This window comes from Hyperolius riggenbachi, chromosome 3, assembly GCF_040937935.1.
Source record: "Hyperolius riggenbachi isolate aHypRig1 chromosome 3, aHypRig1.pri, whole genome shotgun sequence".
NCBI classification, from domain to species: Eukaryota; Metazoa; Chordata; class Amphibia; order Anura; family Hyperoliidae; genus Hyperolius; species Hyperolius riggenbachi.
This window is the reverse complement of record NC_090648.1, coordinates 463,343,516-463,367,686: the sequence shown is the minus strand read 5'-3', so window position 1 is coordinate 463,367,686 and position 24,171 is coordinate 463,343,516.

The window sequence follows — 24,171 nt, the reverse complement described above, 5'->3', positions numbered from 1 at the left end:
TTCAGTATTTGCGCCGTCTGTGCATTTTTTTTCTTTTCAGTCTGTTTAATAAAAAAAATCAATAAAGCCCCCTGTTATATTCCGTATGTCCCCATACACATATTATTGACAGTAAAAAGCAGTACACTTTCCAACTTCAAATATTGTGCATAGAGACTGTCTGGCACGGGCCGTGGCAGGAGAGGGAGTGCCACCGCCGCTGCTGCATCTGGGAATGGTTTACCGCCAGGAAACGGGCGCTCAGCTGTAGGGGATGCAGCAGAGAGGCATCCATCAGCAGCAAAGCGTGCGCCGTTGGCACCCATTTTCAGCACCTTGGGTTGCCGTGTAGTCATTCAGTAGAGGCATGTACAGGCAGTGGTGGAGATGATGGTGGAGGAGCAGTCCATTACTTGTTCCCAGACCTCCGCTGTGACCAGCACGCCCAGCAGCAGCAGCAGGCAACGCCCCTCGCTTGCTGTGACATCAACCCCAGCAGCCAGTGGTTGGCCTTCCCTGGATGAGAGCGTTCTGCTCCTCAGTCTGGCATCTGGGAGTGTCTTGATGGCTGACTTGGAGGAGATCATTGAACCTGATGTGGAGGAGGTTGGGCACAAGCAGATTTTGAGGATGAGGAGGGGTCTGTGTCTGGGGAAGTTGGGGCGGAAGAGGTGGTGGGGGGTCAGGAGATGACTTGTTTCCTGACGACGAGGATGATTGTCAGGACTGTCCTTATGTGGCTGAGGTCTCCGAAGGCAGCTCGGAGTAGAATGAGGCACAGGAGCATAGGCAATTGCATCGATGCCACAGGCAGGGGCAGGTCTAACATGCGGGCGTAGAATGCAGGAGCCACAGCCCGCTGCTTCAGCCGGCACCACCAGCAGCAGCAGCACCACCACGCAACCCCCAACCAGAGGGAGAGCACCCTCTTCGCACTGTAGGGGGTGTTTACGTTTCCAATATGAATTTTTTTCCCATTTGTCCACCCTGGATGCAAGCTATGCAGTGTGTAGCTCCTGATTTACTAGAATCAGTGATTGGGGTATCCGAACACCACTGACTTCCACTCCCATTCTCCGCCTCTCTGTGCAGTTCCCCCACCTCTTTGTGCTCTCAGCTCAAAAGCACAGAACTGAGACTGTACTTTCGCATTTTTTTGGATTTTAACCCATTCAGGTTCCGTCGTTTTCACGTGAGAAATGTTCACCTCCCATTCATTAGCCTATAACTTTATCACTACTTATCACAATGCACTGATCTATATCTTGTTTTTTCCACCACCAATTAGGCTTTCTTTGGGGGGTACATTTTGCTAAGAGCCACTTTACTGTAAATGCATTTTAACTGGAAGAATAAGAAAAAAATGGAAAAATTCATTATTTCTCAGTTTTCAGCCATTATAGTTTTAAAATAATACATGCCTCCATAATTAAAACTCACGTATTGTATTTGTCCATATGTCCCGGTTATTACACCGTTAAAATTATGTCCCTATCACAATGTATGGCGACAATATTTTATTTGGAAATAAAGGTGCATTTTTTCCATTTTGCATCTATCACTATTTACAAGTTTAAAATAAAAAAAATATAGAAATATTTCATCTTTACATTGATATTTAAAAAGTTTAGACCCTTAGGTAAATATTTACATGTTTTTTTTTTTTTATTGTAATGTTTTTTTTTTTTTTATACTAAACATTTTATTTGGGTACTTTTGGGAGGGTGGGAGGTAAACAATAGATTTATAATGTAAATGTGTGTTAATTCTTTTTGGGTTTTTTTTCAGGTGTAGTATTACTTTTTGGCCACAAGATGGCGACCATGAGTTTGTTTACGTGACGTCACTCTAAGCGTAGCACGCGCTTAGAGTGACGCATTGGGAAGAAGACGGCCAGAAAAAGCTCAGCTTCCGAGAGAAGCTGTCGCTTTTTCAGCGGGGGAGAGGAATCAGTGATCGGGCTCCATAGCCCTTGATTCCTTGGCTACCGAATCCGCAGCCGGGAGTGCGCGTGCACACGCATGATCGGCCGCGGGGGCGCGCGGTAGCGCGCATGGTTCCTGGACGTAGAAACTACGTCCAGGAACCAAAATAGGTTAATATAACTTCTTATGGTATTAAAACTTTTTCCAGGAGCATCTATCTGCGCTGGAAAATAGCACATCATGATCTGGCTTGAAAACTGGATCAGGTAATATTTTCTTTTATGTGAGGATGCAAGGTCAGATTTATAGTGTTTCCACCTTTAGGCCAAGTATGTTGTGGCTCCCCTTTCATATGCAGCGACCCCCTCCAATTCCACGTGCAGCCCTCTCATCCATGTCTAACATCTATGTACTGCAGCTCCTCTCTTTCATGTACAGTTCCCTTGGGCCTCAGCTTTCATTTCCATAAGTTGCCCTCCATTTGTAGCCTTCTCTTTCATATGCAGCAACCCCCATTTCATGTCCAAGTGCCCCCTTAGGCTGCAACCATCCAAGGCCCAGGCCATTGTGGCCCAGAAATCTGCCACTGTAAGGATGTATTGGGTTTGTGGCATAAATTGTGCGGCATAATTATATATGAGCTTTCCTTTCAAAACAGTATCAAACACTTGTTTCAATAATTGAAAGGAAACCTGAAGACTTACAAAAAAAAAAAGAGTATCACTTTTCTGGGGCTTCTGCCAGCCCCCTGCAGCAACCCGCAATGTTACCAAACCATCCTCCGGTTCCCCACCGCGGCTAACTTTCATTTTCTTCAGTCGTCGTCCACTGCGCCTGGGCGGCCCTGGCCCCGCGTGTCCTCGTTCACGCTCCTGCCTCCGAGAGTGTACTGCGCAGGCACATGAGAGATTTTCTCACACTGCACCTGCGTAGGATGCACTCTGCAAACGAGGACGCGCGCATGAAGAGAAGTGAGCCGCAGCAGAAAACCGGAGGATAGTTTGGTAACTTTGCGGGCACAGGGTGGCTGCAGGGGGCTGGCAGAAGCCCCAGGTAAGTGAAACTCTTTTTTTTTTTTAATTGAGTCTTCAGTTCCGCTTCAAGATAAAATGTAAAAATATATATACATATTTCAACTTGACCTGCCTGAGAAGTCCTCTTCTCGGTGTTCTGACCACCCCAGTGCAAAATCCTAGAATTCTCTAGAAATAGAAAACCTAAATCATATTTCCTACTTTGCTGAGGCATTCCATAGAATGCCTAGAGGTAAACCAGACAAGTATACAATGAGAAAAGGCAAACCATTTATGTGCTTTAAGGTAGCCATACACTGGTCGATTTGCCATCAGATTCGACCAACATTCTGGCATTCTGCTTCAATGTCTGTAGTACAGTGTTGTCTCCATGAATCCCTCTGAGTAATTACGGAATGAGGCAGAAGCATAGTGACAAAAACAGAGCACCATGTTACCCAAGAATGTCTGATTGGGTCCCAACAGAATGTAGAATGTTGGAAGTAGGAAAAGTCTAGCCCCTGGAATGATGATGTCAATAAACGTCCTTATGACTTGCTGGCAGTGGCAGAATTCAATTTTACACTGGCAAGGACAGGACAAGAGTTGACCATTAGTGCAGCATTTTTATCTGTCTACACCCAAATCCACTGTGTGATACACAGGGCCGTATTTGTACCTTTTACTGCCCAAGGCCACTGTCAGTAGCCGCCCCCTCCAGTATAGGTAGCTCATTGACCCTTCCCTCCAGTATACGTAGCCAGATGACCCTTCCCCAGTTTAGGTAGCCTGAAAACCCGCCTTTCTCTCCAGTATAGGTATCTTGATGACCCCTTTCCTCTAGTATAAGAAGCCAGATGACTCTCCCGCCCCCCCCCCCCCTTCCGTTTAGATAGCCTGATGACCTTCCTCCCTCCAGTATAGGTAGCCAGGTGACCCTTCCTGGCCTATGTGGCCTTGCCTTTAATCCATCCCTGGTGATACATCAGCTATTGCAGTGACTGCCTTTGCCCGTGTACCATGTGTATAGCCAAAAAATTACCCACTACTTCCACCACCACACGCTCACTAACCCCGTCAATGCAATACTCTCATGTATCTCTGTCTGCCTACAGCTAGAGTAAAAGTAGGCAGCAGAATGAGAAAACTTTTATAACAACGAAAACAATAACAAAACATCTGTAAATCGCTTTTCTCCCATAGGACCCAAAGCGCATAAACTTATCTCAGATCAATACATAGTGATGTGTACAGTGTAAAAAGTTATGTGATCATAAATGCTAGCAGGGGCGTAGCAATAGGGGTTGCAGAGGTAGCGACCGCATCAGGGCCTTGGGCCAGAGGGGCCCCGAAGGGCCCTCCCTCAACTACAGTATTAGCTCTCTATTGGTCCTGTGCTCATAATAAACACTTCTATAGATACTTTGAATAGTGGTAATCATTAACAAACTGTTCCCCATCCCCTTCTTGCACCTCTGACACTGTAGTTGCCATTGGCACGTTTTGATGCGCCGTATCAATTGCTATGTATATAGTGCTTGGGGGGCCCATTGTAAAACTTGCATCGGGGCCCACAGCTCCTTAGCTACGCCACTGAATGCTTGACTAAACAGGTGGCTTTTCCGTTTTGATTTAAACATGTCCAGGGTTGGAGCTGTCTTGATTAAGTTTGGCAAGGCATCACAGGGTAGGGGTAGTATGACAGAAAGCTCTGGATCTAAAGGTTTTTAGTTGAACTTGGGGGGATGGTCAAGTTATTGTATCCTTTGATCTGAGGTTGTGGGAGGGGTGACGAAATTGCAACAGATCCTTCAGGTATCTAGGGCCTGGGTTGTGTAAGGATTTGAATGTTAGCATGCTAATTTTGAAAAGGATTCTCCATTTTATGGGTAGCCAGTGTAGAGCAAAGGATTAGTGCTATGTAGCAATGGCGGGGATGACTTGTTAACAGTCTTGCGGCAGCATTCTGTACAGGCTGCAGGTGGTGTAGGTCTTTATTTGGAAGGCCTGCATAGAGGGCATTGCAATAGTCCAGCCGTGATTTGATGATGGTGTGAACTAGGGTTGGAAGATCCTCTGAAGGAATTGAGGTTACCAGCTGCCTATCGGGGACCGGCTGCCTAACCCCCCTTTAAGGAATTGTCAAGCAAAAAAAAAATGAGTTTCACTTACCTGGGGCTTCTACCAGCCCCATGCAGCCATCCTGTGCCCTCGTAGTTACTCACTGCTGCTCCAGTCCACATCCACCAGCTAGTTTTGTTTTTGCCGACCTCGGGGTCAGCGGGCCGCATTGCGTACATTTTTACGCATTCCCACTAATGCAGGATCATTAACACATACATTTTTATGCATTAGTGGTGAACTGCGTAAATTTTTTTTCATATTTTTTTTGCCTGACAATTCCTTTAAGGACCAGGTGAATTTGCATGTGGGGGGGGGGTCGCGTTTGGGGGGTCAGGCAGCCGGATCACCACTTTTGGTAGCTGAGTTGTGTGTCCCCCCCTGTAGCCAAATATCCCCCCTGTAGCCAGCAGCTTTTACTCACCTTCCAGACTCCAGTGATGAGCCACAGTGGACCCCTCCGCCCCAGCCAGCATCCCCGCTACTTCTGCAGCTCAGTTCCGGGTCGCGGCTTGATAACGGCATCAAGCCAGGACCCGGCACTGATGTCAGAGCGAGCGGGGATGCCGGCCAGAGCAGAGAGGAGCACCGATTGCTGGGGGAACAGCAGGAAGGTAAGTGCATCCTCTTCTTTCCCCCCCTACCGTCGCATCAGTAGCAGGGATCACTACGATCTTCTGGCGATCGTAGTGATCACGTGATCAGAAGCCATACGCGATGGCTTCTGATGACTGAGGGGAGATATCAGCTGTCATGTGACAGCTTAATCTTCCCTCTCGGGTGTGCACGATCACGTCGGGAGCGGAAACGGCAGCACAAACTGCAAGTCTATCGCCAAGAGTTCAATTATGGATGGATCTCACCCCTTTGTATGTTGTCCTATCAGTACTCAGCATCCCTGAATTGTACAATTCATGGCATGGATTCCCCCAGTGAAACTTTGATGAGACTCCCAATGTTTATACCCCTTCCCTTGCCTCCCTTTCACTGGGGGAGTCAGGACCCCATGAATTGTAGTTACAGCACTGATCAGATGGTTTACAGTAAATATCGATGTGGAGTAAAAAGAGAACCTTACCAAATCTCTACTGCAATTGTTGCCAACGTGTTTGGAAATGTAGTGTATTAAATTACCCTATGAAGGGGTTTAATATACCTTTAAAAAAAAAAACTTTGCCAAGTTTGCTTTTTATGTGATTTAATGCCCTTGTGGTAAGTTTTATACAGGTGAAACCACAAGATGTATAAAACAAAGAATTTGTGAGCATAAATATTGCATCAGAAGAAACAATTTGGAATCCTCATTGGTAAAACACTTTAGTGACAGCACTATACCAATTAAAATGTCTTATATTAGTAAATACACCTATATAAAGGGCTGGGTTGATAATAGGACATTCATTATGATGAATAAAAAGAGGCATATTGGATACAATATCTCCAAAGTATGGATAAAATAAGATTATGATCTAAAGGGTTTGTTCTTGTTGATCTGTAAACACAATTTTTGTTGATTGCTGTTAGTTACACTATACCTGTGACATTTTGTCAAATAAAACATTTCCATGTGAAGTACTGTGTGCAGTAACACACTGGCAGCTGTTAATCAGTGGCTGTTACTGCTGCTGGAACAGTGGTGGCTGCTAATCAGTGGCTGTTACTGATGATGGCACAGTGGCAGATGCTAATCAGTAGCTGTTACTGCTGCTGGCACATTGGTGGCTACTAATCAGTGGCTGTTACTGATGATGGCACAGTGGCAGATGCTACTATTTTATTTGGGGTGGATGTAAACAGTAATTTTTTTTCTGTGAATATATGTGTTGATTTTTACTTTTTTTTTTTTTACATTTAGTTGTAGTTTTACTTTTTGGCCACAAGATGGCAGCCATGAGTTTGTTTACATTACGTCACTCTAAGCGTAACATGTACGCTTAGAGCAGGGCTGCCCAATAGGTCGATCGCGATCTACCGGTAGATCGCGACCGCCTCCTTGGTAGATCGCGGCCTCTTGGCCGCGTCTCGTTAATGTTTGTTGCGGCCAGCAGCTCGTGTTTAGCTGCTGGCCGCTGGCCAATAGAATGCATGCAGGCGAGGAGAGAGGGAGGAGAGAGGCGGCGCGTCCGCTGCGTCATGGCTGGGGGCGGCGGAGGGCAGCCTGTGTAATGTGCGTGTGTAACGTGCCCGGCGCCGCCCCCAGCCATGACGTAGCGGCCGCGCCGCCTCTCTCTTCGCCGCCGCTTCTCTCCTACATCCCATTGGCCTGCCAGAGTCTCTCCTCGCCGCCTCTTCTCCTCCGCCTGCAGGTACATATACCTGGCTAACCTACACTGGGGGGCCCTATACCTGGCTAACCTACACTGGGGGGCCCTATACCTGGCTAACCTACACTGGGGGGCCCTATACCTGGCTAACCTACACTGGGGGGCCCTATACCTGGCTAACCTACACTGGGGGGCCCTATACCTGGCTAACCTACACTGAAGGGACCTATACCTGGCTAACCTACACTGGGGGGCCCTATACCTGGCTAACCTACACTGGGGGGGCCCTATACCTGGCTAACCTACACTGGGGGGCCCTATACCTGGCTAACCTACACTGGGGGGCCCTATACCTGGCTAACCTACACTGAAGGGACCTATACCTGGCTAACCTACACTGGGGGGCCCTATACCTGGCTAACCTACACTGGGGGGCCCTATACCTGGCTAACCTACACTGGGGGGCCCTATACCTGGCTAACCTACACTGGGGGGCCCTATACCTGGCTAACCTACACTGAAGGGCCCTATACCTGGCTAACCTACACTGGGGGGCCCTATACCTGGCTAACCTACACTGGGGGGCCCTATACCTGGCTAACCTACACTGGGGGGCCCTATACCTGGCTAACCTACACTGGGGGGTCCTATACCTGGCTTACCTACACTGGGGGGCCCTATACCTGGCTAACCTACACTGGGGGCCCCTATACCTGGCTAACCTACACTGGGGGCCCCTATACCTGGCTAACCTACACTGGGGGCCCCTATACCTGGCTAACCTACACTGGGGGCCCCTATACCTGGCTAATCTACACTGAGGGCCCCTATACCTGGCAAACCTACACTGAGGGCCCATATACCTGGCAAACCTACACTGAGGGCCCATATACCTGGCAAACCTACACTGAGGGCCCATATACCTGGCAAACCTACACTGAGGGCCCATATACCTGGCTAACCTACACTGAGGGCCCATATACCTGGCTAACCTACACTGAGGGCACGCAACCTATGCTGCAGGCACATATACCTGGCTAACCTACGCGGGGGGGGGGGCGTGCTTAGCATTTGAGACGTTGGTAGATCTCCTGGCCTCGGCAAATTTAAAAGTAGCTCGCGAGCCGAAAAAGTGTGGGCACCCCTGGCTTAGAGGGACGCATGGGGACACAAAAGCCAGAAAAAGCGAAGCTTCCGAGAGAAGCTGTCGCTTTTTCTGCGGGGGAGAGGAATCAGTGATCGGGCACCATAGCCCGATTCATTGATTCCTGGGCTAACGATCCGCGGCCGGAAGTGCGCGTGCATGCGCGATCGGCCGCAGGAGCGTGCGGACGCACACATGGCCTCCTGGATGTAGCTAGTACGTCCAGGAGGCGAAAGTAGTTAAATTACCTGGTTGCCTAATACTTATTAACCCATTTACTTCTGAAGTGAAAGTGCAATTTATAACCAGAGTGTGAGGGCACACCTTCCTTAAATTTTCTATCCGTGCAACAGTCCAGGTCGTGCGACGTCAACAGATCCCCTCAGCATCAAAGGCGTATCTAGAGGGGTCCAGGCATGGCATGTACCATGGGCACCATAGCACCATGGGTGCCATTGCTGGCCCCTCCTCCCTTGTGCTTCAGCAACATACTGAGGGATGCCTCTTGGGCGTTTGTACCTGCTCTTAGAGAGGACATCTCTCACTACCTATACTGGGAGACCACATCTCCAAATACGTATACTAGGAGGGGGAATAATTATACAGGGAGGACACCTGTCACTACCTATATTGGGGGGCACCTCTCACTACCTATACTGAGGGGATACTTGGGGGGTACTTATACTGGGGGAAACCTGCCACCACCTATACTGCAGGGGCGGTGTTTCAATGTTTTTCATAGGTGATATATTACCCAGATAACTCCCTACTCTACTTAAACGGATGTTGGCTACATTTTGTTCACTATTGGAGGTGAATAAAATACCTTTCTGCAAAGTCATTTTCTGCAATATACGGTGAAAGTGCAATTTGATTGGAGGGAAAGTTCATGCAGACAATTCCCCTATCCATTCCCTCACCTATGTAACTTTCCTGTCATATGTATATCCCTGATAAAGCCCTTAAGGAAGGCAGGGGCGTAGGAATAGGCCCTGCAGCCCCTGCGCCCGCGGGGGGGCCCGGCCCCCCCCCTGGGGCCCGCTCGGGGCCGTTTTGTGGGTGCTGGAGGGGTGGCAGCATGAGGGGAAAGCCTTGCCCACAGTCGGCGGGGAGAGGGGTAGTTCCCCCCTCTCCCTCACCTCGGGGCTCTCCCCTCTGCGCTCCCCTCCAGCTCGTAAGTGTCTGTGGGGCTGTGGTGGGCAGCGAGCGGCGGGCAGATACATACCTGCTTCCGTGCGTTCCATCGGAGACTTCTCCCTCTAGCGGCTGACGTCACTTCCGGAAGTGACGTCAGCCGCTAGAGGGAGAAGTCTCCGATGGAACGCACGGAAGCAGGTATGTATCTGCTCGCCGCTCGCTGCCCACCACAGCCCCACAGACACTTACGAGCTGGAGGGGAGCACAGAGGGGAGAGCCCCGAGGTGAGGGAGAGGGGGGAACTACCCCTCTCCCCGCCGACTGTGGGCAAGGCTTTCCCCTCATGCTGCCACCCCTCCAGCACCCACAAAACGGCCGCGAGCGAGCCCCGGGGGGGGGGGGGCGCTCAGAAAATCTGCAGGGGGGCCCGGTGGGGCCTAGTTACGCCCCTGAAGGAAGGCAAAACATGTTGGTTGTATAGGGGTGTTATCTATGTGTTGAAGATAGGTGGGGTGGATCTGTGCTCAGCAGTGAGAGATGTTTGCTTCTTAGGAAATGCCAACGCTCCTTGCAGCTGAAAACTTTTGTGAATGGATCTTTCTCTGGGTCACAAGACTGACTTCTCCAAAGGGAGTAAGGTTGCATCAAATATGGAACATTTTAAGATAGAAATATATAAAGGCAGAGAAGGATTTTCTTACCATAGTTATACTGGCCATATGTTTGAATTTATTCTATACTTAGATGGTAGCAGCTTGTGGCTACGTGTGTCAATTCAACTACAATGTATAGTATTTGAAATGTGTGCAGTCACTAAGGATGTTGATTAAGTGTGGAGAGGCTGGCTAAGGGTGCATGGTGAGGGGGAGTGACAGGTGACATTGACCAAGCATGCTCCTGGGTGGTTGAGGGGGAAAAGTCAAAGCTCATTGTGGATTCTGGGCGTGGTGTGGCAGGTGCATGTGGCAAGTCAAGGAAGTAGGGTACACAAGGCGGGGAGATATACAGATGAACCTCCAGGTTATGGGGAGCACCAAAAGGACAGGGAAGGCAAAGGTGTGATAATGTTGGACTATAATGTTGGAAGAGACCCATGACTTTACTAGGGCGAGGGCCTGATTTACCCCTACCTATTAGGCTACTTAAAACTGAAGTGGGGACACATCAGGCACCCTACACTTTGGTGTGTGGGGGGTACATATACTACTGAGATTACTGGGGTTACCAAATGCTGGGAAATATCTGGCTAGGGGAGGAGGGATGCCTACCTAATATGGGGGTGTGGTATAAGTTGAGGGGTGGGGTTTAGAACGCCTGTGCCTACAGACTCCAGAGCTGTTTATCTGGCTGAGGGGGGGGGGGGTCATAATTTGTCTTCACACTTTCATGCTCCTGGTTTAAACCAAAAATAAAAATGTTTTCTTTGGAGTCCGAATTTAAAAGTAAAAATCTGAATAGCAAATTCAGTTCCAGCTCAGCCACTAGTTAGACAAGAAGCGGATATTGTTTGTAGGCCATGGAAAGCAGTCTATCTCCAGCAGAAGGCTGTAATGTTTGTGCTGGAAAAACAGAATGAAGCGAAACGCAGGAAGTAATTTCAGCACATTACGGAGTTCTGCCTCACAGAGACATTCACTATTAAGAAGGAAGGAAGCAATTTCTTTCTTTTCTCACATTCAAGGCAAATGTCTCGCCCTAATAATGCGCTTCACACCTTTTCCATTTGTAACATGACTTGGGTTAGTAGTTGTACATGTAGCACTAATACGTTTTACATTAATGTTGTCATTGTTCCCCGGTGATGGATAAAAGTATCTGTCACTAATACGCATTTGCAATAATTTGAACCTCTGCAGGAAAACTGATCTAATGGAAAGTTTATATCCGTGGTGCTGCTCTTTGTCCTGTTATTAGACACTGAGCTAAAGTCTTGAGGAAAATAAAAATCAAGCTACAAGATCAGGGTAGTTGCTAGGTGAATTTGCTCCGAGGGCGAGAGTCGAAACATATGACCCCCCCCCCCCCAAACACACACCCAGTATAGGTAGCCAGATGACTCCGGCAGATAGCTAGCCAGAATCCCCCTCACACAATATAGGCAGCCAGATCTCCCCCTCCCTTTTCCCACCCACCCCACACCAAGTATAGTCAGCCAGAGCCCCCCTCACTCTGCACCCCCAGTATAATCAGCCAGAGTACCCCTCCCCCCCACAAACAGTATAATCAGCCAGGGCCCCCCTCATTCTGCACCCACAGTATAATCAGCCAGAGTACCCCTCCCCCACACACACAGTATAGTCAGCCAGAGCCCCCCTCACTCTGCACCCACAGTATAATCAGCCAGAGAACCCCTCCCCCCATGGGCGTCCCTACATATGGCAAAATAGGGCAGTTGCCTCTCCCTGGCCGCCAGCTGCCCCCCCCTGGCCGTCCACTACTAACATTTACTAAAGTTCCCGATCGTTCATTCATTCTCCCCACAGCGCTCTTACTACATTCTCCTTCCGCCCCCTGGCCAATAGAGACACAGCTCTTCCCCACCTCTCCGCCCCTTCCTTATAGCATAGTATCCTATCCACAGAGCTTGTGGATCTGCCACTGGCCCGCCTTTGCCCCGCCCCCACCAGCCAGACGTTCGAGGTCTCGAGTGCTGCTACAATGCATCCCCCTGAATGTGATAACATGGCAGAGGTGAGGGCGAGCTGCGGGGGGTGGGAGACTGGAATCAGCGTAGAGGAGAGAGGACAAGTCTCCTGACAGGTAGCTGTTCCCTGTGTGAGCCCAGAGCTGTGTATATCGGCATGTAGCATATGAACAGTAGGATGCTGATATACACAGCTCTGAGCGGCTCACAGTGCATAGCTGCCTGTCAGGAGACTCACACATCCCCTGCTCTAATCAGTGTGCTGCCAGGAGATCAGGAGATTGTCACTCCTGATAAAAACAGAGACTGACCACCTGCTGGGGAGAAAGAGCAGCAATAAATACATACATGCTGACAGTGTGGGGGGAAGGGTGGGGAAATAAACAAGGGCACACTAAGTTAGAACAATTATCTAGGACTTTGCTCAGGGACCAGGGTGCCCATAGATCTAACGATTGTGGGCAGATCCACTAAGAGACAGATCTCTCTCTGACTAATCTGATCAGAGAGAGATCTGTCAGCTGCCCATACACCACAAGCTGATTCTCGATTGATTTCAGCATGAACTCTGTCGAGAATCAGCCTTGTGACCCCACATCCACCCCTGCACTGACCCCATAATGTAAAGTGTGTCCCCGGGTTCCCTGTGCAGTGTATGTTACCTGTCAGTGTCCGTCTCTGCACTGCCTCACATACATATGCTCTACGTAGTTGTCGGGGTATGCGTATACATCAACATGCACCCACGTATATGGCAGTAGCCACCCAGGATGTGTGTATGTGAAGCAGTGCTGAGACATTGGTGGACACAGACAGGTAACGTACACGCACAGGGCACCTGGGCGCACACTTTACATTAGGGGACAGCACAAGGGGTTCTGTAGCGTTCGTGGGGGTCCCTTTCACTACCTGAACTGGGGGTCCCTGTCACTACCTGAACTGGGGGTCCCTGTCACTACCTGAACTGGGGGTCCATTTCACTACCTGAACTGGGGGTCCATTTCACTACCTGAACTGGGGGTCCCTGTCATTACCTGAACTGAAGGTCCCTGTCACTACCTGAACTGGGGGTCCCTGTCACTACCTAAACTGAATTGGGGGTCCCTGTCATTACCTGAACTGAACTGGGGGGTCCCTGTCACTACCTGAACTGAACTGGGGGTCCCTGTCACTACCTGAACTGAACTGGGGGTCCCTGTCACTACCTGAACTGGGGGTCCCTGTCACTACCTGAACTGGGGGTCCCTGTCACTACCTGAACTGGGGGTCCATATCACTACCTGAACTGGGGGTCCATTTCACTACCTGAACTGGGGGTCCCTGTCATTACCTGAACTGAACTGGGGGTCCCTGTCACTACCTGAACTGGGGGTCCCTGTCACTACCAGAACTGAACTGGGGGTCCCTGTCTTTACCTGAACTGAACTGGGGGGTCCCTGTCACTACCTGAACTGAACTGGGGGTCCCTGTCACTACCTGAACTGAAGGTCCCTGTCATTACCTGAACTGGGGGTCCATTTCAGTACCTGAACTGGGGGTCCCTGTCACTACCTGAACTGAACTGGGGGTCCCTGTCACTACCTGAACTGGGGGTCCCTGTCACTACCTAAGCTGTGGGTCTCTGTCACTACCTGAACTGGGGGGCTCCTTTCACTACCTAAACTGTGGGTCTCTGTCACTACCTGAACTGGGGGGCTCCTGTCACTACCTAGACTGTGGGTCTCTGTCACTACCTGAACTCGGGGGGCTCCTGTCACTACCCACACTGGAGGGCTCCTGGCGCTACCTTAACTATCCAGGCCAGCCAGCCCAGCATCACCACCAGTCAACCAGCCCAGAATCACTGCCAAAAAGGCCACAGCATCACTGCCAGCCAGGCCAGCCCAGCATCACCGCCAGCCAGGCCAGCCCAGCATCACCGCCAGTAGAGGAAAATTCAGAAGCCAGGTGAGAGGTGTCTACCATATTAAGGGGCATTCTGTCTATATTGTGAAATGCTGTCTATTTATGTGCCTCATGACTGCTGAATTTGTCTTATTGGGGGCCTCACGGTTTGTTGGGAGCCTCATGATTGCTGAATTTGTCTTGTTGGGGGCCTCATGATTTGTTGGAGGCCTCATGATTGCTGAATTTGTCTTGTTGGGGGCCTCATGATTGCTGAATTTGTCTTGATGGGGGCCTCATGATTGCTGAATTTGTGTTGTTGAGGGTCACATGATTGCTGACTGCGAGACTATGGAAAAAGCTGAATCATCATCATGATAGCATTAAACCTACTTTTTTAGTTTTTTTAAAAACAGAAAATGAAAACTGGGACGTTCTAAAAAGATGAATACATTTTTCAGGAGTAGGATGGATGAAATTGTTTATCTTCACAGTTTATTTTCAACTTGGATTTTCCATAATGTTCATGTACGAGTTAAAACGTTTGTATTTAGTTTAAATTGCCATGTTGGTACTTTGCGATAGATAAGTGACTTTTGGGTTGCAGTTTGGACACTCGGCCTCCAAAAGGTTCGCCGCCACCACTGTCCTAGTCTAATGTCCCACCATTGCTTAATTCATGTAAATTTAGCTCCACCCGTGACCACACCCGCATTCTGGTCCTTGGCCACACCCATTTTTTGGCGCGGCGCGCTACGCGCGCCGCACAGCTTACCGCCCCTCCTTTTTGCCCCCCCCTGGAAAATTTTCTGCGGACGCCCATGCCTCCCCCCCACACACAGTATAGTCAGCCAGAGCCCCCCTCACTCTACACCCACAGTATAATCAGCCAGAGTACCCCTCCCCCCCCCACACACAGTATAGTCAGCCAGAACCCCTCTCACTCTGCACCCACAGTATAATCAGCCAGAGTACCTCCCCCCCCCACACACACAGTATAGTCAGCCAGAGCCGACCTCACTCTGCACTCACAGTATAATCAGCCAGAGTACCTCCCCCCCCACACACACACAGTATAGTCAGCCAGAGCCGACCTCACTCTGCACTCACAGTATAATCAGCCAGAGTACCCCTCCCCCCCACACACAGTATAGTCAGCCAGAGCCCCCCTCACTCTGCACCCACAGTATAATCAGCCAGAGTACCCCTCCCCCCACACATAGTATAGTCAGCAGGAGCCCCCCTCACTCTGCACCCACAGTATAATCAGCCAGAGTACCCCTCCCCCCACACACAGTATAATCAGCCAGGGCCCCCTCACTCTGCACCCACAGTATAATCAGCCCGAGTACCCCTCCTCCTCACACACAGTATAGCCAGCCAGAGCCCCCCTCCCTTCCCATCCCCCCCCACACACACACTAAAGTCAGAGAAATCTTCCCACCATCCCTCGGGGGGGGGGGGGGGGGCACATGCAGGGAGATGTTAAAAACTCACTTTCCGGGATCCACATGCTGCTTCTTTCTGTGTCTTTCTAGGCGTCCTTCGCATTGGTAACAGCCCCACCCCCGCCACTATGCCCCATCACATGATCAGGAGTATATCGCTTTGGCTCCTGATCAGTGAGGGGAGATGTCAGCTGTCATATGACAGCTGAATCTCCCCATTTGGCTGCGTCCATTTAGCAGCACAGGAGGTAACTGTAACGTCCTTGGTCCCAAAGGGGTTAATGTAGTAGAGCCCGCACTAGTGAAGTAGTAATACATCAGTACTGCGCAGCTAATGAAAGCATCGGCCTTTGTTAAGGTACGCACGCTACGCTGCCACTAGCGCAAGTAGCGCCCAGCTTTATTAGCATGCGGAGGGGGATATAGCTCAAACTGTTTCAGTGCGTTATACATAGTGAATAACCCCATTGCCACACAAAATGTTTCACATCACTGTTCAGATTGTGGTGCATTTGTAGGCCCACACTTCACATGCAGCATATATTTGCATTTACACATTAAAAAAAAGCTTCTGCATAACATATGCATTTTGAGATTTTTGTTGCCACTTTGTACACATTTTTTAACCACTTCAGCCTTCAGTGTCGTTTCACCTTAAGCATCCGAGCAACTTTCACCTCCCATTCATTCGCCAATAACTTTAATTAATTGATCTCTATCTTGTTTTTTTCCACCACCAATTAGGCTTTCTTTGGGTGGTACATTTTGCTAAGAATTATTTTTTCTAAATGCATTTTAACAGGAATGTTAAGAAAACAATTGAAAAAATGTATTATTTTTCAGTTTACAGCCATTATAGCTTTAAAAAATCTAAAAAACCCACATATTTTATTTGCCCATTTGTCCTGGTTATTACACCATTTAAATTATGTCCCTATAACAATGTATGGCATCAATATTTTATAATTTAAAAAGTTATAGTAATATACTCTCTTGACATGCATATTAAAAAGTTCAGACCCTTAGGTAACTATTTATGGTTTTTTTTTATGTAATTTTTTACTTTTTTTAATTAAAATTTTTATTTGGGTTGTTTTGGAGTGGGGAGGTAAACAGGTAATTTTAAATGTAATGATTGTGTATATTTTTTAAAAAATGTATGTAGATGTAATTTTTCTATTTGGCCACAAGATGGCCACAGCCATTGTCTTATTTTTCATCTTGTAAGAAAGAGCTCTCGCTTACAGGACTTGAAGGGATGAGGTGAAACTTCGTACAGAGCCTCATTTATTGATCTCTGGGGCAGCGGGAGGTGGTGGGAGCACGCATGGGAGCGCGCCCAGCTCAGCTGCGGCAGGGCAGGCTATCTGGACGGCTATATCAGTCCAGATAACCCTAAGTGGTTAAAGAAATTGTGGCTGCAGATTAGAGATGTCGCGAACATCAGATTTCTGGTTCGCGAATTTCGAATGCAAATTTCCTCAATAGTTTGCAGCGGGCTCCATAGACTTATATGGCAGGCGAACGGCTGCCAAATTTAACATAGCAAAAGCCCCCTTACAGAGGCGTAGCTAGGGTTTCCAGCGCCCGGGGACAAAGACTATTAATGCGCCCTGTAAGGTCAAAAAAGGGGCGTCGGCATGGTAATGGGTGGGGCCAAATATACATGACCTTAGCAGTGGTGTAAAAGGTCTGGCAGGGAAGTTTGAGCTCTGCCATAGTGTTTCCCCCCAAAATACATGTAATCTGACAGCATTTCACCAAAAATACATGTAATTTGGCAGAGGTTCCTCCAAAATACAGATATTTGACAATGGTTGCCCCAAAATAGACACAATCTGGCAGCAGTGGTTCCCCCTTAGAAGAGAAATTCAGGATACTGTCCTTTAAATGTGTAAAGGATCAAAACACAGTCCTTTTTCAGGGCAGTCCACCTTGCCCAGTAACACTTGTTTATATATCTTTAAAAGGACTATAGCAACTAGTGCAATCTCAAAAAGGCAACAGAAAAAATCTCTGAAAAAACTTTAGACACACGAGTAAAAAACATCCAAAAACATGGTTCTTCAATATCACAATGGTGGGTCTTGGGAGTACAATAAATTGTACTCCATAGGCCTTGAAGCTTATACCCGCAAAGCTATAACCATTAACTGATTTAAAATCAATTTATTGTACTCCCAAGACCCACCATTGTGATATTGAAGAACCATGTTTTTGGATGTTTTTTTACTCGTGTGAATAAAGTTTTTTCAGAGATTTTTTCTGTTGCCTTTTTGAGATTGCACTAGTTGCTATAGTCCTTTTAAAGATATATAAGCAGTGGTTCCCCCAACATACATATAATCTGGCAGCTGTTCCCCAAAATACACTTAATCTGGCAGCAGCGGTTCCCCAAAAATACAGTTAATCTGGCAGCAGTTTCCCCAAAATAGGTGCCCCCAGTATAGGTAACCAGGTCTATAGGTGTCCCCAGTGGTAGTAACCAGGTAAATAAATAAAAAAAAAACACAGGTCACAGCTGGGCGCCCCTAGGGACCCAGTGCCCGGGGGCACTTGTCCTACCCCGCCCACCCTTAGCTACGCCCCTGCCCCCTTATATGCCAGAAACACCAAATTTGCAGGGTATATGTGGGGGGGGGGGACAGTGGGCACAAGAGGAAAACATTTTTTAAAAAGACCTTATAGTTTTTGAGAAAATCGATTTTTAAGTTTCATGGGAAAAAAGTATACATTGAAATGCGATAAATAACAGATAATGTAGCAAACCTAACGGTAGTGTAAATTTACATATATCAAAATAAGAACAATGATTTGGGCTGGATAGTGTACCGGCTAAGGGCTCCGCCTCTGACACAGGGGACCTGGGTTCGAATCTCGGCTCTGCCTGTTCAGTAAGCCAGCACCTATTCAGTAAGGAGTTCTTTGGGCTAGACTCCCTAACGCTGCTACTGCCTACTTAGTGCGCTCTAGTGGCTGCCTTACAAGCGCTTTGAGTCCGCCAGGAAAAAAGTGCTATACAGAGGGGAAAAAAAGGAATTATTTTCATGATGCGGTTTCCAGGGGGTCCATACGTCCGTGTTTCTAGCATGTAAGGGGGCTTTACTATTAATCGCTAAAGTCAGCGGCTATTGACTTCAATGTAAAAAATGCAAATGCAAATTTTTAAAAAAGAAATTCATGTTCAACGCAAATGGCGAACAGCCCAATGTTCGCTAAATACTGCTCGCCGACGAACTATTCAGGCTATCTCTACTGCAGTACTATTACCACAGAAAAAACTTGACCTCTTCATGTGCTTATTCAAAATACTTTAATGTTGGCGTACAAAAATCCCAGCATGATGTCTCACATCACCCACCCTTAAAAACCATTAAAAACACACTGGTATGCATATGGAGCACTCACCTACAATTCATCCCACTGCCCAGGTGACGGTAACAATTCAACTTTGATCGCCCAGCTTACGCCTATGCTGATCAAGCTGATCCACCAATCACCATCTGGCTTATGTGGGCCCTCCACCGGCGCACACCATGAGGCCTCCACTCACACTCAGCAAAATGGCCAATGGATGTCTACCCAGTCCTAGTAGAGAGTTGTGACCTGGATGGTTGAATACTGTATATAGTGCAATGTTCTTTAGTAGCTTGTACTTAAAGATGACATTAATTTCCCTCTCCAAATCTTGAAGTACCAGGGGCCCGATGAGCTTCTCAGAATGTCATGCTTACAATTGCTTCACATGCTTACACATCAACAGTCCTCAGTTGTGACACTTATCGTCCGCTTCCTCCCCACTGACCTGGGAGATCAATCCTCACTTTGCTCGTGCACTGCCTAGAGTGTGTTTGTGTATCCCTCCGCACTTACGGTACCGGCCTTCACTGCTTGCATTCACGGGGGAGCTCCCGCTCAGGGCACTCGTTTCCACATTTGCCCGACATCCCGTCACCCCACTGCTTGAAACGCCGGTCCGCACTATCAGTGCCGCCAATCATCCATTGGCCATTTTGCTGAGTGTGAGTGGAGGCCTCATGGTGTGCGCCGGTGGAGGGCCCACATAAGCCAGATGGTGATTGGTGGATCAGCTTGATCAGCATAGGCGTAAGCTGGGCGATCAAAGTTGAATTGTTACCGTCACCTGGGCAGTGGGATGAATTGTAGGTGAGTGCTCCATATGCATACCAGTGTGTTTTTAATGGTTTTTAAGGGTGGGTGATGTGAGACATCATGCTGGGATTTTTGTACGCCAACATTAAAGTATTTTGAATAAGCACATGAAGAGGTCAAGTTTTTTCTGTGGTAATAGTACTTATAGTTGTATACCTGAACCTCTCCTCCAGTGAGTGGTGCTATCATTTCCAAACGTTGGCCACCCGAGTAGGCCTGTTGTACATATCTCTACTGCAGATATGCCTCGAAGGTTTTAGAAGTTCTTCTGCCATTAAAGTCAATGTTCGTGAACTTTTGCAGAAAAGTTTGTAAGCAGTTCACAAATGTTCATTAGCGATGTTCGTCCATCACTAATCAGAAGCATTTGGAACAGGTCAACACTATGTTAAATCCTGTAGGTTCCTTGGTGCAGGTTTAATACCCATTCACGTAACGTATGCAGTTTATACTCTTGAATATGGCCTTGCCTGACTGGAGTTTAAACACCAAAACCACACAAATATCAGTATCAAAATACAAAAAGGGTAACAAAATACACCAACTGGGGAGCACAGCCAAGCCAAACAAGTCTAAAATGTACAAACTTTATTAAATTTACTAAAAACATTATAAAAACCCATACAATTATATAAACACTATCCCCAGGGCCTTAGTGCAGTATGATCTCATAGAGACAAAAATATAAAATAAAATAGAGGAATTAATAGATTTAACCTCCATGTGTTATCCACTGTATAAATAAGAAAACACATTTATTCCAACATATCTATGTACAGTATAGCCCAATTAACAGTAAACAAATCCATAACCTTTTTAACCTTTAGAACTGGAAGAAACTCTGACCACATAATTAAAGTTTTATATCTATTTAATATATGTTTGATTCATATTTAATAAATAATTATAATTCCTTCCGGTGTCTAAATTTATCTTTTTAAATTATTAATCCAGTCAAGAGGGCTATTAGATGTGCATTTAAAAGTTATTAGGATTTTTGTTTTAAGTTTTGTTTCACTTTATTGTCTGCCCTTTTTACTCCTTTTTAGTGTTAATAAACCTCTTACCAGTTCACAAATATTATTTACATCAATGGAGTAAATGGAAGTTAATGGATACTAAATGGAAGTCAATGGATACTAACATATACCGTATTTTTCGGACCATAAGACGCACATTTTCTGCCCCCAAAGTGGGGTGAAAAAGTCACTGCGTCTTATGGTCCGAATACTACATCCGAGGTGCCGCCTTCTCCGGGGTTTGATCTGCCCGCTTAACTGATAACATATGCGGAAGTGCTTTAATCACATCAAGACCCACACTGGAGATTAGCGATGTCTCTCTGGAGGATCGGGAGCGTGAGTGAAGTTTCCTCCCGGAGCGGTGTCCTAGTGTCAGCGCTGCTTATCGTAATCCTGTGTCCACAGAGTGCTGGGAGCCAGACGTGCTGGGGCCTCAGGTAGAGACACATGCCACACTCTGCAGGCATGCCTCACTTCGGAACAGCCATTATTCAGGTGAGGACTAATTTGTACAATAGAAAGAGCCCTGGGAGGGGGGCACTTCCCACTGATTAGGGGGCAGTGGGATTAGTGTAGATGGGGTTATTGTATCTTGGGGGGCAGTGGGATTAGTGCAAGTGAGGGGTATTGCTGCTTGGGGGGCAGTGGGATTAGTGTAGGTGGGGTTATTGTTGCTTGGGGGGCAGTGGGATTAGTGTAGGTGGGGTTATTGCTGCTTGGGGGGCAGTGGGATCAGTGTAGGTGGTGGTTACTTTAATTTAGACAGAGCTAGCTTGGGTGGGAGAAGATTCACAAGACGCCCCTGCACCACAGATGCCCTATGTTTAGTATTTTTTTTCTTTACCCAGTTTTTGTCCTCTAAACCTAGGTGCGTCTTATGGTCCGGAGCGTCTTATGGTCCGAAAAATACGGTACATTAATATGAAATATCCATCTGCATATTTAGTATCTATAAATCCATTCCTGTTCACTTCAGGTGAATATAAGTATGCCTGTATTACCAAAATATAAATCCTCTTAAATGAGAGTATATAACTGTATGACAAAAAAAAGTACACAAATTCTGATTAATTGATTCAGCACAGGATTAACCCCATAAGGAAAGCGATATAAAACATAACTTTCTATTAAATTGGTTTAAAATTGAGCTGCAATATATTAAATTAAAATGTTATGACCTAAATGAGACCAGGATCAGGGTTCATGCTGGATCCCTATATGCTTATAGTGTGAGAAAAGCCCAATGGGTCCAGGATCACTGTATTCTCGACTAAATAAATGCTACTGCTCTCCTGCTCTAGCAGCAGCTCTGATTTATTGTTTTTCTATTGAAATGTATATTTGAATGCTGTTTTGCACTATGCACTTGCACCCTTAGCACTGGGCACTTCTTTCCCCTGAGGAAGCCTCCAATTAAGTGGGTGAAACATGTTGGGTTGGTGGGGAGTTTTGATGTAAAATAGTAGCATTTATTTAGACGACAATACAGTGATCCTGCACCAATTGGGCTTTTTTCTTACTATAAGCATATGGGGATCCAGAACGAACCCTGATCCTGATCTTGTTCAGATCATAATATTTCAATTTAATATACTGCAGCTTAATTTTAAACAAATTTAATTATAAGTTATGTTTTAGGGTGCGTTTCCACTAATGCGAATTCGCATGCGTTCCCCGCATGCAAATTCGCATAACCAATAAAAGTAAATGAGCCTGTGTCCACTTGTCAGGAAAACGGAGCGTTTTCTTGTGCAGGAAAAATCTGCGCAGCAGAGCCATCCGAATTTGGATACCGCATGCGATTCGCATACAATGTATTTAATAGGGAATTTGCATGGCTGTTTTGTATGAGAATTTTCATGCGAATTCACATACGATTTCGCATGAAATCAATGAAAAAGATTACAGGCACTGACATGGTTAAATTCGCACACAGCATCATCCATGCGAAATCATATGCGAATTCGCAGTAAAATTTGCATACAACCGCATGCGATTTTGCTCCTGCATGCGAATTCGTCTGCAGGGAATCCACGGTGATTCCACACCGTACTAGTGGAACCGTACCCTCAGATAGCTTTCCTTATGGGATTAATCCTGTGTTGAATTAATATTAAAGTATCACTGAAGAGACTTTAAAAAAAAGTCAGATACCACTTAAACAGAATCTGTACTCTAAAATTCTTACAATAAAAAGCATACCATTCTCTTCATTATGTTCTCCTGGGCCCCTCTGTGCTGTTTCTGCCACTCCCTGCTGCAATCCTGGCTTGTAATTGCCATTTTTAGGCAGTGTTTACAAACAAAAGACATGGCTTCTAACCAGAGTATGATACGCTGAGAACAGCTTACTGTGTGGTGCATGCAGAGCTTGGAGAGGGTGTGTAAAGCTTCTGCCAATGACGAGCAGTGCTGCACATTCCACACATTCCAGCCTCAGCCCGACAGAGCCGACAGAGGAAAGAAGATAAGATTTATTACAGAGACAGTGCAACTAGAAAAGGTTGCAGTAAGACAGACCACATTAGAACAGGCATAGGAATTTATAGGATAGAAGAAATAAGGCTCAAAATTTTGTTACAGAGTCTCTTTAATCATTTATGGAGATGGAAGACTCTGGATTTCATAGAGCCTCTCCAGTCCAGTCCTCTAGGTGTCCATATTCCAGCGATGACACCCCCATTGAGGTTATTTGACCAACTGGTCCAACAAACCTTCGGGGATCCTTGTGTCCCAGAGTGCTTCTGAAGATGGGCACTCCATACTGCGCGCTCAGGGACACAAGTATTTTCTAATTGCCAGTACCCACTTAGGTGTGAAAGCTATCACCCTTTCCATTCTTAAAGCAGCAGGAACAGCCATACTATCCCAGGAAAAAAAACACATATAAAAGTAGATAAATACACTTTCTACTTACATACTGTAACAGTTATATTGTACTGTCCACGTTTTAATTTCAGTGAATTTTATATAGTAAATAAAGATATAGCTGTTCCAGGCATTTTCCATATTTACTACCTTTGACTGAAGCCAATCATTTCTGAAGTAATTTCCTCCCTTACTCTTTTTTCCTTCTAGAAACTGCACTGTCATTTCTAGTTTGCTTTGTAAACATGTGAGCTTAGCATAGATCATGTTTCAGCAGCTTCTGCAGAGGGATGAGGTGTATTTCCCTTCTCAGATTGTGTCACACTGAACTACCCTCAGCCAATCAGCAAGGATCAGGAATGTGGGAGGGGAGATAACAAACTTCCCTCTCCTTGGCAATGTACCAGAATAGAGCCAGGCTGACTGAGATAAGATTAAATACAGCAGAAACAGTTATGATTATATTGGAATGCTTGCAATGCAGACTGCATGTGGTCAACCTAATAAACACTGAGCAGTGGGTAAATGAAATTTGATTTTGTGGCTGAC